An 18,550-nucleotide genomic window follows, 5' to 3' on the forward strand; every position below is an offset into this window, starting at 1 on the left:
TGAGGAGCCCTGCTGTTCGTGCTCCAGGACGGATCTCAAACCAGTCCCAGTGTGTATGTGCTGGGACCATGTGTGACTGCCATCTACTGGTCACTGTCATGTTTGTGTGTGTTTGAGCACAGGGCTAATGAAAACTAGTAGTATGATGATTATACACATTCATGACATTAGGCTATTAGTTATGATATTAAATAAACAATTAAAAATGAGAAATACAATCTTTTTAGAAAAATGACAGGAGGGGCTTAGTCCACCGAGCCCATTGATACCAGCCATCCCTTTAAGCTTCCATCAGGGCAGAACAAGAACATGCAAGGCCCAGACACTATCTACACTAATTAAGAAGAGCAACCGATACAGGAATGAAATGTTGAACCGGTAGCTTATATCCATTAAAGAGCACATGAGAAAGCTCTTTGAGAATGTTTTTTCCTGTGTCAGGACAGAGCATTCAAAGGATGATTCAGAGGATGGTGTCTACAGACAGGGAAATGGCCATGAAAGTGAATGATACATTGGAAAGTCCTTTGTAAATTTATTTGGTGCGGCTTGTATTCAGGTGAGCGCAATAGTCCGAACATTAAAGTAATTTTCAAAGCTGAAATCTTTCCAAATCACTTAGAAGTTCCCAGTTTATCATCCACTTTCATGGCCACTTCCCTGTCTGCAGACACATCCTCTGAATCATCCTTTAAAGCAATTCTAAGTAACTTAATAAATCCTTCCCGTAGTCCCTCTAGGGGTGATACAGGGGGTCTTTCATCTTCCCCTTGTGTCTCTGGCCAGAAAACCACAATTGCAACTTGACTGCCACCGGGTCAGATCACAAAGAAGACACTAACAGGCTAACGGGAAAGGCTAACTGCGGGCTAGCGCCACTTAAACAGTATTTACAGCCAAGTTTAAGTGAAACAAATAATCTCCATTGTGTAATTGGATGTACAATATCCCTCTGTCGCTTTGTCATTTCTGTCAGCGTAGGATTTACTCTCACGGACAATTAAGGAGTAAAAAAACACAACATGCTACGACACCTGCAGTGGCGCTTATGGCCTCTAGGGGCACGAGTTACTTAGTGCTGCTTTAAAAAATGAAAAAGAATAAATAATACTTTATCTGACCAGAAGAGTCATTGGTGACAGTCTTCACCGTCCTCCTGTGCCAGATCACCAGATTTATTTCTTTTTTCTCGTGATGGGGGCGAGTGCATGGTGCTCAGAAGACTCTTCAAAACACAAACAAACTAGTGTCTTCCTCGTCTTCCTCATCTCAGTATGCTCATAAAACTCAATAATAAAGAGTGAATAAAGAGTTACAATACTGTTCCAAAGTTTGGGGTCCCCCAGGCCAGGTCTACAGCTTCTCTAATCAACACTTTTCATCATCATTTTCTAATAATTAATGACGCACACCTCTGTAGGTTTTCTATTAAAAAATCACCCGTTTCTAGCTACAATAGCCATTCACATTAACAATGTCTAGACTGTATTTATGATTCATTTAATGGTATCCTCATTAAAAAAAAAAAAAATCTGTGCTTTTCTTTCAAAAATAAGGACATTTTAAGTGACCCCAAACTTCTGAGTAGTCATTCCAGGAATAATGGTCATTTCAGCTTATTTTTGAACTATTATTTAAAAAAACGAATTTTGAATGAGCTCTGATCCTGTCTCTCTGACTTACAAAACTAAATGCCTTCAGATGAACACAATATTTGCCTCTGAGACCTTGAACCATCTGCCGCTACAGTTTTTGTGAGGGCGATTTTGCTAGCGGGGGTCCTCCAAACTTGGGGTTTGTGGACCCCCCAAGTATAATCAATGTGTTAATGATGTTCAGACTATGGCTGGATATTGTGTTTGATTGTTTTGTTTTGATCCTTTGATAATAATTTTAACCATTTTGCATTTAAAATACCTTATATTTGAGCAGCATCAGCTTCGTGGTTGTATAAGCTACGCAGCGGCGGAGTGATCTGCTAGAAAATAGTCCCTCAAAATGCGATCATTCATGTGATGCAAGGTCTGTTATATTCCAAAAATTATTTTATCGACACAGACATTTATATGGTTAGTCTGAACTCAGAAATCAGCAACACTCTGGATAACTAGGAAATGAGGCCCTATGTCAAAAATCCTGAAATATCCCTTTATTGTCATGTGGGTTACATATGGTCTATAGTAAGTAATGGTTGATGGCTGGTGAAAGGCAGTGAATGGTAACGTTGTGATATTAGTCTGACTGTGAATGTCAGTGTCAGTTTAGGGCATTGTTATAGTGATTATTTTCTGAATCTGCATTAGGGATGCACCATTTTGACAAAAAACCTAATTGAGATTTTCTGATAATGCGATTCAGTTTGCTAGTTTAATATTCCATATTTGGCCTATAGTTTTATTTTTCCTGCAGTTGAGCATTGAGCTGCTTATAAATTTCTAAAACTGCTGTTAAACATCATGGTGCTTCATGCAGGAACAAGTTACAAATTTGCAAGAGGCGAAGAGGCTTTTTATGGAGTTGTCAGAAAAAAACATCCGCAGCTTTAATCTTTCTCAAATAAATGTAGCGCTCACACACTCTTTCCCTATTCAGCGACATAAAAGGCTTCTTTGAATCACATGCTGCAAAATACTGCTTGTTTTATGAAAATCCACCTCATATTTACAGTGCTTTATTTTGCATTATACTTGTAATAGTCACAGTTACCTTAATGTAATGATGCGAGCGTACGGGGATCACCCCAACCCGCTCAGCGATGACCAATCAGACGCTCGTAGTTTGTTCTGAGCAGTGATAATAGTTTGCAGTTTGCACAGTGTAAGAGTTTACTGAAGTGCAGACAAACATGATTCTACTGAAGTGACTTTTGATGGGCAGAAGCCAAAGGAAGCAAGGCTCTCTCAAGGTCAAGTTGAGTCCTTCTCTGGTTATGTCTCTTCCAACCCTTTCAGTCAGAACTGTCCAGTCAAATAAAGCTAAAAAAATAAATAAATAAATAAAATAAAACTGTGGGCTGAGTTAGAACAATCCCAGATTGGTGTTTTGTCCAATCGTGTGCTGGCCTGATGCACTACACCATGCTGGAATGCTGCTGCTGCCTTGTCATCATGTTGAAACTCATTTGTCGTGAGCGGCTCCACCTAATCCCAGCTCTCTGTTCTTTCCCAGCCTGTCCACCCCCCGCGGAGGACCACCCTCGGTAATGCAGCGCTGTAGGCCTGACTAAAGCGAACATCAGTCTGCTTCACCCGCCCCCCATCCCAATAAAAAAACGCTCATCCCGCGTCCCACTTCTGCCACGCGCCATCTATCACGCATTAAGTCCCGCACCGTGAATAAAACATGAGCTATAATTACTGTGGAGGAAGAGTCGGTAAATGTGGTCACAGCATAGACCTGGCAAGGCTTTTAAAAAGGATTGAAAGGTTTGGTGTCAGTGGACCTGCATATGCCCGGCTGGAAAGTAAAAAAAAAAAAAAAAATATATATAAAAAATACATATGGGGTTCCACAAGGCTCTATATTGGGTCCTAAACTAAAACTGCTCCTTTCTACACCAGATCTAAACTGAGTAAAACAAAATATGCTACATGCAAAGAGGCTAACGCTAACATTAGCATCCAGAACTGTCTATCGTCCCATCAGGACGATTTTAAAACCAAACTGAGTCCCCAACGGGCCGAGCGAAGCGTCTCTGTCCATCGCTGTTGTGGGCGGATGTGCGTCAGATATACGGGCGTACCAGAAACACACAAATAGATTTGTTTATTTATTCTTTTTAAAACAATTGTGATACGTACATACATATGAGTTGATAAAAGAATAATAATTATATCGAAATTGAGGAGTTACCATTGATGGAAAACTTTTATATTAAAAACAAAATGAGCAAAAACTATTGCTGTAATTGGCAAAATGAAAACTGCACTTGAAAAAAATGGTTTCGATATATGGGGAAACAATTACAGATACAATACATTGTCCTACTCTAAAAAAAATGTGGTGAGAATCTTCACAAAAGCAGACTTCAATGCACCAACACCAACCCTATTTTGTAGAGTTAAACTGTTGAAAATACATGATCTTGTTGCCCTTAAAGGTCCATCATGCAGCTTTTTGTACCAAAAAAAAAAGGATTTGACCTTGACGCCTGTATGAGTGGTCAGTATGGCACCTTCACTTTTGATTACACTGGTCTCTACAACACTCCAGTGGTCTCTACAACGCTCCAGGATCAATAGCTGTAGGGTTTCTGGTGAGAGGGTCCACCAGCAGAGAAAACCTTAGGTCAGGCATAATAAATAGTAACTCCAGCCTAAGCCCTTTAGTCGTTTCGTACGTGTTTAAAAGAATGTACTGACCAAATAAACTACTACTACTACTACTACTACTACTACTACTACTACTACTACTAACATCAAGGTCAAGCAAGTGGTGGTGAGTCCACTAGTATGTTTATCTGTAATGGTCAGAGGCTGACTGTGAGTCGTAGTCTCCATTCACGGGTACAGGCCTCTGACTCTTTGACCCCTGGCTGCCCTCCCGCCGCCTGGGCTGCACTCCCCAGTGAGCTGTAGCCAAATGGAAGTGAAGTGTATGAGCACTGAAAGCCTTGTCTTAAAGAGCTGAGACAGGGTTCACCTGAGTTTCAACCCAGCTTCTCTGAGGGCTTACCAGTCGAAGAGCCCGGACTGTTCAAAAGACTGAAGCTCAGCCAGGGGAAACGTAACTCTCATGAATATGTTGCGTGTTAACAGGAGTGAATACCCACTTGCTCCTTTTTCCTTCCTATAACACAAACTTTGAGATGGGCTTGGTACGGTTTGAGCAGTGCCGCAGGGACAACTCAAGGACAAAACATAGACAAGGTGAAGGTCTATAGAAGATAATACCATGCCCCAGAGGACTGTCCGTTGTACGCCATACAATGTCATCCCAAGGTGAAACTAAAAGTCCCCTTTAGCCGTGAAGCCTTAAGCTCCTCAGATCAAGTCTGGGGAATACCAAAGGAACCATTTCAGGTTGTTTTACTGCAGCTTTAGGTCTAAATTGCAGTTACGTGCACAATTATCTTTGCCTCTTAACCTCCACCTGAACCAAGTAGAAAAAAAGTGTCAAAACAGTGACAAAAATTGGACAAAAACAAGGATGAAAATGAAAATAGAAGAAAAGGCAACAATGTGGATAAGCTTAGCTTTCAAATGACGTGTTACTCTGGCCTATAGGCTGGAACCTTTTAGATTTGGGTGAAGCTGAAATGGAGAAAAAGCATTTGTTAAGAGGTTAATGCCTCAGATGCAACAAATCTTTACATTTTATTAATTGATTTATGACAAATTGGGCAAAATAATTGTGCAAAACGGAATAAAATCAATCCTGAAAATGTCATTAAAACATGCATCTGAATGTGCTTTGGTTTGGAGCACACGTTCTGTATGTTTTATGAACTTATGGCATAAAAGATCAAGAAATGTAGATGTAATGCTCATGTAAAATAACTGTCATGCTTTTCAGTGGCATTGAAGGCCTTCATTTTGGCTGAGGTGGTCGCTCTAAGACATGCTAATAACCGTGGTCTGGATTTAGTTTCCAAGGACGGACAATGTAATCACGACAACAGCTAACCTCTGAACACTGTCCACGGCCCGCAGCCCCCCTCAAATGTTTTCTAAAGCCTCCAAAGACATATATTTGAGGCCTTGAAAATAACCGCAGTCTTTTTGCCCTGGAACGAGCGAAAGCGGTAACCATAGAAACACTTTTGGATGTTGGAGTATAATGCAGCTGCAGGGTCAGACTGTGCCCTCTCTGTCCCCGCGGGTACAGGGACTGACCTGTGGCCCTGTCCCACTGCGGAGGGCACGATTAGCACCCAGGCCAGCCTCTGACCTCCACACTGACCTCACGCATCAGTATTCTGATTCTGAGGGGACAGGCGCCAAAGGACAGATGGAGACGCTGGAGCCGGGACGCACAGAGACACGTTACAATGACAAACACACATTACTGTTAACAGCTGACATCCAAGTATTCTTCATGCCGGTCACTTTAAACAAGACACAAACAAACACAACCCACTGGCCGCATTATCAAAATACTACAAATCAACCAGCCATGACAGTAATGACATCCCAGGGTTTATACAGGCAGAAGTAAGTCAAATGAAATGCTTTTAAATGCCCAAATTCTATATTTCAATGCGACAAACGAAGAATTGGGGGAACAAAATTGGGGTAACACTTTATAATAATGGTACATGAGTTCATGTATGATTGTCATAAACTTATGCATGAATTAATGCATGATACATGGTACATTCATGCTTTACTAAATCATGACTTCTCTTTAACAAACATGATCACATGATGGTTCATGGATGACTTCATCCCTGAATTAAATGTGTAACTACTGTAATCAATGTACATGCAACTCTTAATATATCATCATGATCATGAGGATCACATAAGAATATCATGAATTCACTTAAACTGTAGAGAATAAGAGCAGGCTCAAGACCCACCTTTTTAGTTTAGCTTTTATCTGACATCGATTTATGTAGTCTTAATATATAATATATATGGGAGGCTGTGCCAGGCATGACTCATATCTACTTGCAAATGATGTCTCCTTAAAGGGACTATACGGGGTATTTAAAAATGTTACAATTAAGTATTTTCCTCCCCCTACATGTTCCAGCCATGTCTTAATGTGTAGAATGAACTCTAAAAATGGCCCATTTGCATCTAGCCCCTTTAACTAAAGTGGTGCATTACCCTAAACATTATAACCTGTTAAAGACCAGCTTAGTCCTGAAGAAGAAGCAATGATTTCTGAATTGTTTCCTCAATTTGAATTTTTGTGTGGAATTTTTTATTATTATTATTATTATTATGACAAATTATTACGTACAGCATCACCAAATAAGATCTCCAGAGCTGGTCTTTAACAGGTTCAAAAGTTTAGGATAATGAACCACTTTTAGTTGAGGAGACACAATCATAATGAAATCATGATGTATATGATAAGTTCATGATTGCCATAAATTTTATCTCTTTGTTTTCATAATTTATTTTAATGTTTTAGATTTCCTCCATATGAGTCATGATGTTCATGTATGATCCTCATGATCATGACTGGTTGAGTTGATGTTTTATTTTCATTTCATTACCGTTTTAGTGAATTCATGCAATTCTTATGTGATCCTCGGGATTATGATGAATTATTAAGATTTTCATGTACATGGGTACAGGGATGATGTCATCCATGAACCAACATGTGACCATGTTTGTCATGAGTTAGTGATGCATGAATGTATCATGAAATAATACATTAATTTATGCATAAGTTCATGAAAATCATGTATGAAGTCATGTACCATTATTACAAAGTGTTATATTTCATCATTCAGAGATATGTATTTCTGAAGACTTGCAAACATTTCATCAAACATAAGAAAGAGAATTGGACACAACAGGAAACAGATTTCAGCTAAAACTGTAGCTGGATATGTTTTAGAACATTATTTTGCTTTTATGTCATCTTTTCCAAGAAATTTAGATTTGAATCAAATTTAATATTTTTAAATGACATTTAAGGCCTTGACTTTGGCACCATTCACCGTGGAAACTCATGATCTCATCATTACCTTTCTTTTAGGTTACTAATTAGTGTCATTTGGATATGAATTGCCCATATTAGTAGCAACAAAATCAGAAAAACAGAAAGTTTGAAAAACAAAACAAAGAAAAAGTAAACATTTTTCCATCTCTGTATTGTATGTTATTGAATGTTGTTGTCACGATGAGTAAAAAAAAAAGAAAAAGCACTTTGAGGAAATGTCTTTTGAAAATGCAATTTCCCCCAAATATATGACGAAACACCGACACGGTGCAATACAACGTCTTTGTTGTTGCATGAAAGTTGATGCTGAAGGAGACGCTGTTCTCCTTAAGGCTTCTGCTTATGTCCACAGCATTTATAAGAAATCATTTATTAAAGTACAAATCATAGCTGCACTTTATTCATATCTCATTCCGCCGTCTAATATCATCTGCTGTCTTCCTTGGCGCTCCAGTCCAATCAGAGGGAGTCCCAGTCCAGTGTTGCCTCATCACCTGATGCAATCCCTCCGCACACATTTCATTTGCAGCGCTGCTATTCTCGTCATAGATTACAATATTCACACACCAGTCATTTACACCTTCACTTCCTGTCCACCAAAGAACAGGGAATCCAGCACCATTCACTGTGAAAGCTCTCCCGGGTCACATGGGAACAAACTCCAGTCTCAAGGATAAACGAGAGCCTTGAGACTCATAAAAATAATGAGAGGATTCTACATCTCTGATGGATGGCTCCGGGTACAACTCCAATTAAAAAACCTTAATTACACCAGCATGTTTAGATCGTGTATGTTTTGGGAAACATTTGTTCACTCTTTTTAGCCGTTAACATATTTATCACACACAAATAATATCAAGTCTAACTTGGGCCCATATGGATGTTTTTTAACAGCAGATTGTCCAGTAGAAGTGAAAAACCATGCTAGCGCTAGCATGTAGCAATATGCTAGCATGAAGCATCATGTATAACTACCATAGTTACCACAATGGGATTTTGAGCTGATCCACCTCAGTTTTAAACTATAAGCTCATTAGAATGTTGTGATGTCACATGAATCTAACCTATAGGCATGATGATTGTTTATCCAGGAAATATAAGACCGATCAATGTGGGAAATGTGCACAGAGTCAGATAAGACAATCTCCTGTCTGGGCAAATAAATGAAATCATCTTTCTGGAAGACCACAGAAATATCCATTGAAGCCGGGGTAGTGAGTGACATTTGAAAAGTATTCCAAGTCTGCCAACACTTCAGCTGTTGGTGGAGTCCATAGGAATGAGCCATAGGCTCGTTTGGAATTTTTAGTTCTGATGGCACATTTGTGCATACGTATAAGTTTAGAGAGGGGGTATTATACTTTTTTCAAATAGTACCAGTCTATAGCACACTACTGTGATGATGCAACCTTATATTAGTCTGTGAATGCAGTAAATAAAAATAACTGCCTTGAATAATTTTGCTCTTGTAAAATGGCTGTAGTGAACGTCTTGAAATTGGCGTCTGACCCTTTTGGACACGCCCCCTCCACACGCTGTCTGTGGCATCATCACAACACTACTGCATTCTCTCGTCTCCTCCACGCGCATTGAAACTCTGATCGATTTTCGGTGCATTTTAATTTTACTGTTGGAAAGGAGCTACACTGCGTACACACCCGGAAAGTGACTTTGGAGACAAACTTTTGCGAGTTCAGAGGCTCTGTGTCCACAGCGGAGGAGCTCATGCCCGAAAAATAACTGCTGTTCGGAGGCTCTAGTCCCTCTTCGCCACTGCCATGCCCTGTGGACCTTTAACTATACCCATGGACTACACCAGGATCTCCCCAGGGACATTATCTGTGCAGGTTATGGTTATTCAAGGTTACCCACGTTAGCATGCTACCATCAGCTACAGCTCATTGTTGTGTGATCATCCTAAAGGCTGCTTCATGTTCTGTCTTATTGATGTGATCAGTGCATAAAGGGCACTTGTTTTCAATAAATCGTTCAGAGCTAGCTGTTAGCGGCTAATAGCTTGCTAGCTCAAGGAGAAAACCACTCGGCTACGACTCACTGTAGATGAAATGTGAGCAATAAACTTCAAAATCATCAATCCAGGCTCAGAGTGTGATCATTGTTAAACAGTTCTTTATGTATGTGGTGATTTTATTGACTTTATTCGTGCATATTTCTCGTTTGAGCTTTAGCTTGTAGCATTAGCTTTCTCTGGAGGGAATGCTATCAGGGCATCATCAAGGCCCAAACATATTCCCAGCGCAGAACCAGCCACTGAAATAAGTGTTTTTGTCACCGGTTTTAATCCTGGGTGTTTCGGTAACAGAAACACTGATGTGTGTCTTTGTAAAAGTCTCAGAGCTGCTGGTTAAGGCTTATTTACAACCTTAAACATGTAAAACAAGCGGCGGTGGGCGCGGGGCAGGTGAAGACAGGCCTGTGTTTGTGGATTATAAAGTTTTTCCAACTGGAGCTGAGGACTGAACAGACGAGTGAGAATCATTGGATAAAGAGGTTTAAGAGCAGCAAGTTCTACAACGGATCCCCAGAAGATCGAGTGCACAGTGAGTGTAGTGTTTTTATGTTTATTCTGTGGAGTAAAGTCAGCCCAAATTGTGCGGCTGTTGCACGGACTTGTCTGACATGAAGCGCGTGCGCTTGGTGATGTGTCTTGATAGACTCAGTCTGCGTTTGCCCGTGTTACACATTGACAGGAGCGGGGTTGAACTGGTGTGACTGTCCCATAGACTGAAAAAACTATTGCTATTCTCCAGTATATGGACAGGCCTGAGCTGGTGTATTTGCTTTTTGCTTATCTCGATTTGGCAAGAGCCCAACGGGTCAGGGAGAGCACGGCGGAGCGAGACGTCCCTGCTCCGCCTTCAACCCGGTGTGCGCGGCAGGCGATCTTGTCCACATTCGCCCAATTCTTGACAGATTTTTGACAGAACGCGACAATTCCCAATAACTCGCAACAGCTCGCAGCGGCACGCAACAGCGCGCAGCAGTGCGGGACGCATATTCGTGACCGTGCGTAATAATTCGTGCCATTAATCGTAACACGCAGTAACAGGTCGCAACAGTTCGTGGCGGCGCATGAAACCTCTACCCCGAATCACTCACATTCGTGATCCTCGGCCACGAATGTGGATTCGTGGCATTCGTGACTCTTCGTCGTTATGTGTAAACCCAGCATTAGGGCTGGACACTGCCGGAGAGGGTTCTGCTGAGGAGCAGTGGTTGGTTACTCGGCTGGTGACGAAAGGTCGGAGACGTCTCCAGGAGGTGGGGGCGTTCCTAGGAGGACTCAGGCAAACCTATCCCTAAAATGGCTGCCATTAGAGTTTACTCAAATTACTCAAAAATATGTGAATGTGCCAAGGCAACACTTAAGGCATGTTTAAGTTAATGAGGGGATGACATGATAACATGATGTAAAGCTTGAAAAAGTCGATTTTACATAATACCCCTCCCTTTATTGAATATGTTCACTATTTAAATGTCTCCTGCACATGGGAAACATTATGGCTAGAGTTCAAGCAGTTAATAAAGATGAAACTAAGACTTGTTTACCTGAAAAAGAGTCCTGAATCTCAGTGTGACTTTCGGAATGAAATACAGATCTGAATCCGGATTCTCACTTCAACAGTGTCCCATGGATGAATACCCAGAGCTGCTCAGGGCCTCAGTAGTTAACAAGTATCCCTGTGTCTGTGAGCTTTCTGTCTTTGAGCTCTGGTTCTACCACAAAATTGGAATGTGATTTTATGCATGCAATCACCAATCAACACAAAATGACAACATTCCACTTTCTAATGAGATTTCAAATTGTAAATTGAAAGTTTTCCCAGCGCAGATGTGTTCAGTGGTTTCTGAGCACGGCCCCACGCCCCCCCGGCTCTGACCGAATCTCGCCGTAATCCCAGCCTGCGCAGAGGACGAGCAGGAGAATTGTTCATTGGTGTAGATTGAAATTGAAAGTTTGACAGAGCGTGCACAGATACAGCAGCAGAATCCCCCCTCTCGACTGGGGTTAGGCTTTGGACATGGAAACTCTTCATTAGGATCCACTGTTAGTGCCGTTATTTAGATTGTGTTAATATGGTGCACTGCAGATGGACAGCAGCATCAGCTCAGTCTGGTACATTCAAGGAAAGATAAGACTGAACGTACACGTAAGGAACTTTGTATTTGGTGTATGGTCCCTGTCTAATAAACTAAACTACATTCGTCAAGTTAAATAAGTAATATTTTTTGCTGAATAAAATCAGATTGAAACTAGTACAGGAAGATGAACTCAAATTAGCTCTGTATGCTGATGGCATCATAGTTTACATTACTGATATAAAACAAACTTTACCGGCACTACGAGAAGAAATAAATGAATATGGTGAGATCTTTGGTTATAAATGACACCACAATAAGACTGAAGCAATGGAAATAGGGGAATATCTTGAAAATGATTGTCAGAAACTATTTAATTTAAAATGGACACGAGACAAGGTCAGGCACTTGGGGATTAAAAAAACTCAATCACTTAGAGAACCTGTACCAATACAATTATGTAGAGTTACAGAATACAGTTAGACAAGATGGACCTCTTTTTCTCTTTGAAAAAGAAGGATAATACAACTATTTAATCACGCTGAATATTTCTCTTCCAGAATCTACCTATCCAAAAGAAAAGAGTTTTCAATGATGGGAATCTCAGTTGAGGATGTTTTTGTGGGACGGCAACAAACCAAGAGTTAAAATTAAAGTTCGAACAGGGCGAAAAAGAGAAAGGAGGTCTATTATTGCCTAATCTGAAGATTTACTTCTTCACGTCACACATAAAAACAATGTTAGTTTGGTGTAACGAGCAAAATGACCCTAAATGGAAACAGACTGACTTAAAATTGGTTAAAAAAAAATTAAGATTATTTTTTTCCAAATAAAGTAATAAAAAAACCATGAGCAGCACAGTGGCACAGCAATTAGCACTTATGCTTCGGGTTGGATTCCCACCTGGACGGGGCCTTGCTGTGGAGTTTGCACGTTCTCCTCATGTCTGTGTAGGCACACAGGTGCTCCGGTTTCCCCTACCACTAAAACATGTACAATGGATTCCCCTCTGGGACCAGGACTCCCCTGGAAATGAGATTCCTAATCTCAGTGGGACTTTCCTGGTTAAACAAAGGGCACATAATTCACGGCCAAAGGAACAGTGCTGTGCTGTGTTCAGAGGACCTTGATTAAGTCAGGATTAAACAACGAGGAGCCACGCATTATAAATATGATTATAATAAATATTATAAAGACAGAGCTGACTAAATTGAAGAGACTTATTAGACTAAATCTGGAATAAAAGACATTTCCGTCAAAAGGCTGGTTTATTCCACACAAAGCTGGCAGTGCTGAGGAAGACAACAGCGAAACCTCATGGAGATACTGAACAAGCAATCTGCGCCACTTTTTCCTCACTTTGCAATCTTAAAGACTGTCACTTTAATAGAATCCATGTTATTCCTTCAAACTCCATTCCAAACTGCATGCATGATTCCAGCGGATCAGTGGAAAAAGCACCGTGCTGAAAAGCGGCTCAGCGATCTTCCTGATCTCCGTTTGATTGATCGCAAGATGTTGAGCTTGGTTAAGATAAGCTGCAGTTGCCTGTATCGCTGATCTCAGAGATGGGAGCAGTCATGGTGGGATGATCAGGGGAGCGTTTTTTTTAGCGTGCAGTTGATTGTCTGAGTGGGTTATATTCATTGGATGTCATATAAAGTAAACCCCCAAAGCTACGGCGTGACTTTGATTTGCAGCTCGTGGGTTTAAAGTTGCTTTGGGGAAATCCATTCTCTATTCGTGTTGTAGTTCATCCATCACCCAAACACCATCCCATTAAGAGCAGGTCAGGCCTGATCCAGCCCCTGTTTACGGCTGATCTATGATGCCATTCACCATGCCATTGCACAACGCACAGAACACAAGTCCGTGAATCATGTAGTCCATGATTAAAAATGATGATTTATTCATGATTGTAATTATAAAAGACAATCAAAACAGCAGGACCTCCCTGACTCAGAAACCCCAACGTTTCCTGACTAACCAAGTCCCTTTATCAAGGAATGTGTTGGTGAGTCCCTAGGTGCCCCGAAGTATTGTTATATAACCTGGGACAGTGGTTCTCAGCTGGTATGGCATGGGGACCTCTGGTGAGATAGGCCCTGAAGGATAGGACCATCGACATATTAATAGACCGTCACTCACTCCTCCCCATTTACCACAATGACCACGTTCGAGGGGGGAATCATGGCAGATTTACAGACTCCTCCTCCCCAGCTCTGACGAAGCATGTTCCTAAAAAGGGCATAAGGGTAGGATTTTCACTGTAGACTCCGCCCTAGCGTGACGTGTTTGGTCATAACCATAGCATTCATACCATTTAATTCTTAAACAAATCCAGCAGAATCCAGGAATATCTAGCTTTTTTTATAATTCAAATATTTATTGTGTTTTCATAGACATGGTACATGTTTCCAAAAACAGTCTTTACAATAAAGAAAATGAAAGAAAAATGTAAATACATGGTCTGGTCTAAAACAGGTTGATTCTTTTATTTATTTATTTTAGCTAGGGTGTCCATTTACTTTTATATGATCCCAAAATCTGTCCCATGGTGACACATTGTCCCCCTCCTTCAAAGAGTCATCCAATCTTCTTAGCATACATTCATATGACACAATTTCAGTCATCGCACTGGCCCATTCCTGTATGCTTGGGGCCTTTGGTGCCTTCCAATGTCTTAAAATAATTCGACAGGTTGTTATTAAACCCATAGAGATCACAGAGAAATATTTTCTAGAAACATTTGGCAGGCAACTTTTGTCTCCTAACAAACACAGCTCTGGACATGATGGTATGTTTGAGCCAAACCAACTGCTTAAAATACTTAAGACCCTAACCCAGATAGGTCTGACTAATGCACAGTCCCAAATACAGTGAATAAAAGTTCCCTTTTCACTTCTACATTTCCAACATAGGTCGTTCCCCAGTAGTTTCATTCTATATAATCTTGATGGAGTAAAATAATACCTGTGCAATACTTTATAGTCTATAAATTTGCTTCTGGCCTCTCTTACATATTTACCACACTCTGCAACTATTTTTTCCCACTTGTCTGGTTCGTATTCGTGACCGAGGTCTTTTTGCCAACTCAATTTCAGGCTATCAGAATCAGTACTCATGGCAAGAGTAGCTACTTTATAGAACTGAGAAGCTCTGCGTTTTAACAATGGGAGCTTCATATAATTTGTTATTTGATTATCACTTAAACTACATGAGACTGAACTAATACAACTTCTTATCTGTAAATATTTCCAGAAATTACTTTCACCCATCAAATCATATTTCTGCAACAGCTGGTTATATGATAACAATATACCATCTTCATATAGATCATAAATAGTGTTTATACCTTTAGAGGACCAATGCTCCCAATACAATGACTTTTTCCCAATACGGCGGTAGAACGTTTTTTAAAAATTAAGCACCAAGTGGTTTTTAACGTGTCTAAAGTGCAATGCATTCCAATGGGACACTAGTGGCTATATGGAGGTTAGGGTTGGGCGATGTCCCCTTTATTGGCCGTTGACGATGTTTACAGTGAACCATCGTGATGGACGATGATATCGTCCATTTTTCATTATAAGCATTTTTTAAAGACATTTCCATAGCCTATAGAGAGATTGCAGGATAAATGGATCGAAACTAAACATGATTTGAACAGAGTCATGGAACACGACTTTTGTAAAAGAAATGTGTTAAAACTCGTGCGTAAAGTCTGAGAGGAGAATGACTTATTCAGAGCGTGAACTCCTCAATACCAAGACTCTTATCACATTAATACAAATGTAAATCGGAGCTTATTATTTGCATTTGCTCAGTTTTAACGTAATGTTTAAGAAACAGTGGGTGAACGGGACAATATTTAGAAGTTTGCGTCGTAGCTTACGTTTTTGAAGCCGCTCCACGCGCCGCCCGGTCCGTGTGCTGTAACTCCTGCACCGCCTTTCTCTCTCCTCTCTCTTTCCTCTCTCGGTCCTTCGTGAGAATAGTCCACGCGCTCAGCTAGCTCCGATGTGAGCGCCATCTCATTTTAAAATGGTTTAAGTTTCAATACGCAGCAAAGCAAAGCAAAACCACGCGCTGTTAAACTTTGAGCAGCAGAGAGAGAGAGAGAGAGCCCCGCGCGTCAGAAACAGAGCAGCGCTGCGTCTTTACTTTAATAATTACGGCAACACATCATGGCTTCTGGCAGGCTACTGACGCTAGCGTGCATATTAGTTACATCCGTGATTTAATTTACAGTGCAATCCCTGCACAGTTTGTAGGTTTACAAGGCCTACAGAAGACCAGTGAGTGTTATTGACAGGAGGGGGCGTGGCATCACGATGGTGGCTCTCCATCGTGATGTTGCTCATCCATCGCCGATGGACGATATCGTCCATCGGCACAACCCTAATGGAGGTACTACTAGTGGCTATATGGAGGTACTACAGCAGTGTCGTCGTCACTAAGCAGAGCAGCCAGCAGCCATTGGACAGTCATGCTGAGTCACAGAGGTTAGGGATGGCTAGGCTTTCAGCTGGAGCTCAAGGCAGCAGTGGAATGAAATAGTGAAAGTTTCTGTTAGCAGCCTGTTAGCAACTCGATGGCGCTACAATGAACACACTTTGAGCGCAGTGATGCTCAGAACAGGCCTCATCCTGGAACACGAGCTTTAAAAATGTTTCATCAGTGAGGCAATATAATCCAGAAGCAGTCGAAGAAATTACCAAAGTGAATACAATTAGTCAAAACGGTATAAAGGATGCACAATACTACTGTTTTTGACATGGGAGCAACATTTCAACCTGGTGAAAAGCTCAGACATGATGATTTTTAACTCATGTCATGTGATAACGCTGCCAATCCTGTCGTCGGACTGTTGCAGTGGACACTGGCAAACTCTGCTCACACTCCCTTAGGAGTCAGGTTGACTCGACCCCCTCTGACGTGAAGTCTTATTTCTAACACTAACATAAATGTAAATGTTTCAAAACATAAAAAACACTCAGACACTCAGCAACGCAGCGTGTGAAATCTAACAGCTCAGACATCAGTAAGAAGAAGCGGAGGAGGACAGGCGAGAGTGGCACTGTGCACACAAGACAGATGATCTGGCCGCCGCATGGAACACGCTCTATTTTCGGCACCAGTGGATAAATGAGGGACCGTAAATAAGAATTGGACAGAGAGGGATGGACGCCGCACGCCAGTCATCTGTCCTGGTCTGCACACCACGGCCTGAGCAGGGCCCACCTTCCATTCAGGAACATGGCTACGTGGTTTATATGGATCCTTCTCATGTGATTCTTGGAGGTCAAGTCATTAGCGAGCGACGTGGTAATGTGTGCCTGGATTGTTAGCAGGTTAACGTTCCTGCAGTGTGAGATTAAACGTCTGGGCTTGGTTTTCAGCTCTTCTCATCAGAAAGAACTGACTCGGAAACGTGACCAATGAGCTGATGCGTTGCTTTATATAAGCCCCTCTGTAATAAGTTCATGAGGAGATGAGGAACGTTTCTGACTAGACAGTGCTTAACAGCCTGTTTATGTCAACACACATAATGATGTGCAGAATGCGCTCTTTCTTAAGAGCTTTAACCATGTTGTTATATCCCTGTACAAACCCTTCCATGAGAAGCCTTTTGTTTCAGTTTGATTTCATTCTCTGCTGATTCTTATAACTACATTGATAACATCTTTTGTAGGAACGAGGTACAAGGATCTTTTTTGTTGCTATGCATAAAGCACATTCAGAGAAGGAGAATGTGGAACAAAAGGCCAATAGTTAGCTCTGTAGAAACAGGCTGCAGAGGAAAGAGAGGGAATGTTAAGCTTCTGAACAGCCTGGTGGATGAATCTGGATGTATCTTGGGTCGGCCTCGCCGTGCCCTGTCCTCTGGGTTTTCGCTCATGCCTTCTGGACGTCGTTTTCATGGACCTTTTCAGAAAACAAATCGTTTCTCCAACTCTTTTGTCCCCTCTGTCACTGAATTGTTGAATTCTGAGGGGAGTGTGTTTACTAAGTGACATTGACCTTTTTGAAATGTGTCTACTATTGTCTGTACTGTTGGAGTGTTGTGATGCGTTTGTCTGAGGTTGCACTTGAGGGATCAATAACGTTTTTTGAATCTGAATCTGAGGCTGTTCTTCATGGGAGGCACAGTGGTTAGTGCTCGTGCTTCACAGAAGTAAGGTCCCTGGTTTGATCCCCAGACGGGCCTTTGAGGAGAGTTTAGACAGAACTTCAGATTTCAGATGGATGTAAGAAGTGTTAGTGATTAGTAACTGGTTCAAGAGGTGAAAATCTTGTTTTTTTTTTATATTATGAATGATTTATAATAAAGCCCACATTGTATTTAAGTTTCTGTTACTCATGACCTGAAGTTACTGAAGCTTTGAAGAGTCAATTCACATTTACACTGAGATTGTGTGAATCATAGACACCAAACAGTGTCAAATTAACACTGTAGCATTTGCTGTGCACCATTATAAAACATGTACAATAGGTGAATGAATGTTGGTTGGCACAGATGAGTGCAGTTGTGCTTCGGTCATTCTGCCCCAGGGGAAACTGTGGCTACATACGTCGCTTACCACCACCGTGTGTGACTTGTGTCTTGTGAAAAGAGCACAAATGAGCTTCCGTTCCGTTCAGTCAGTGACTGGCTTGGATAGAAACTCTGCAAACCTTTCTCCCTAAGGCAGAACTGAAGAGGCTGTGACATCTTTCAATTGTTTACTCAGTTTTCTGTCTTAAAGGGACGAGATGGAAGTTTACATTTGTATACTCGCTACTGCCACATCAGGTCATACGCGTAACTGCAGGTTCTATATGAAGCTTG

The 18,550-nt window shown here is 41.2% G+C and overlaps 1 protein-coding gene across 2 annotated transcripts in view; it reads left to right on the forward strand.

Moving 5' to 3' along the window:
* The window catches only part of nrg3a (neuregulin 3a), a 558,282-nt gene that overhangs the window by 442,729 nt on the left and 97,003 nt on the right, over positions 1 to 18,550 (forward strand). The window lies entirely within an intron of this gene.

This window comes from Gobius niger (assembly GCF_951799975.1).
Source record: "Gobius niger genome assembly, chromosome: 7".
Taxonomy (NCBI): Eukaryota; Metazoa; Chordata; class Actinopteri; order Gobiiformes; family Gobiidae; genus Gobius; species Gobius niger.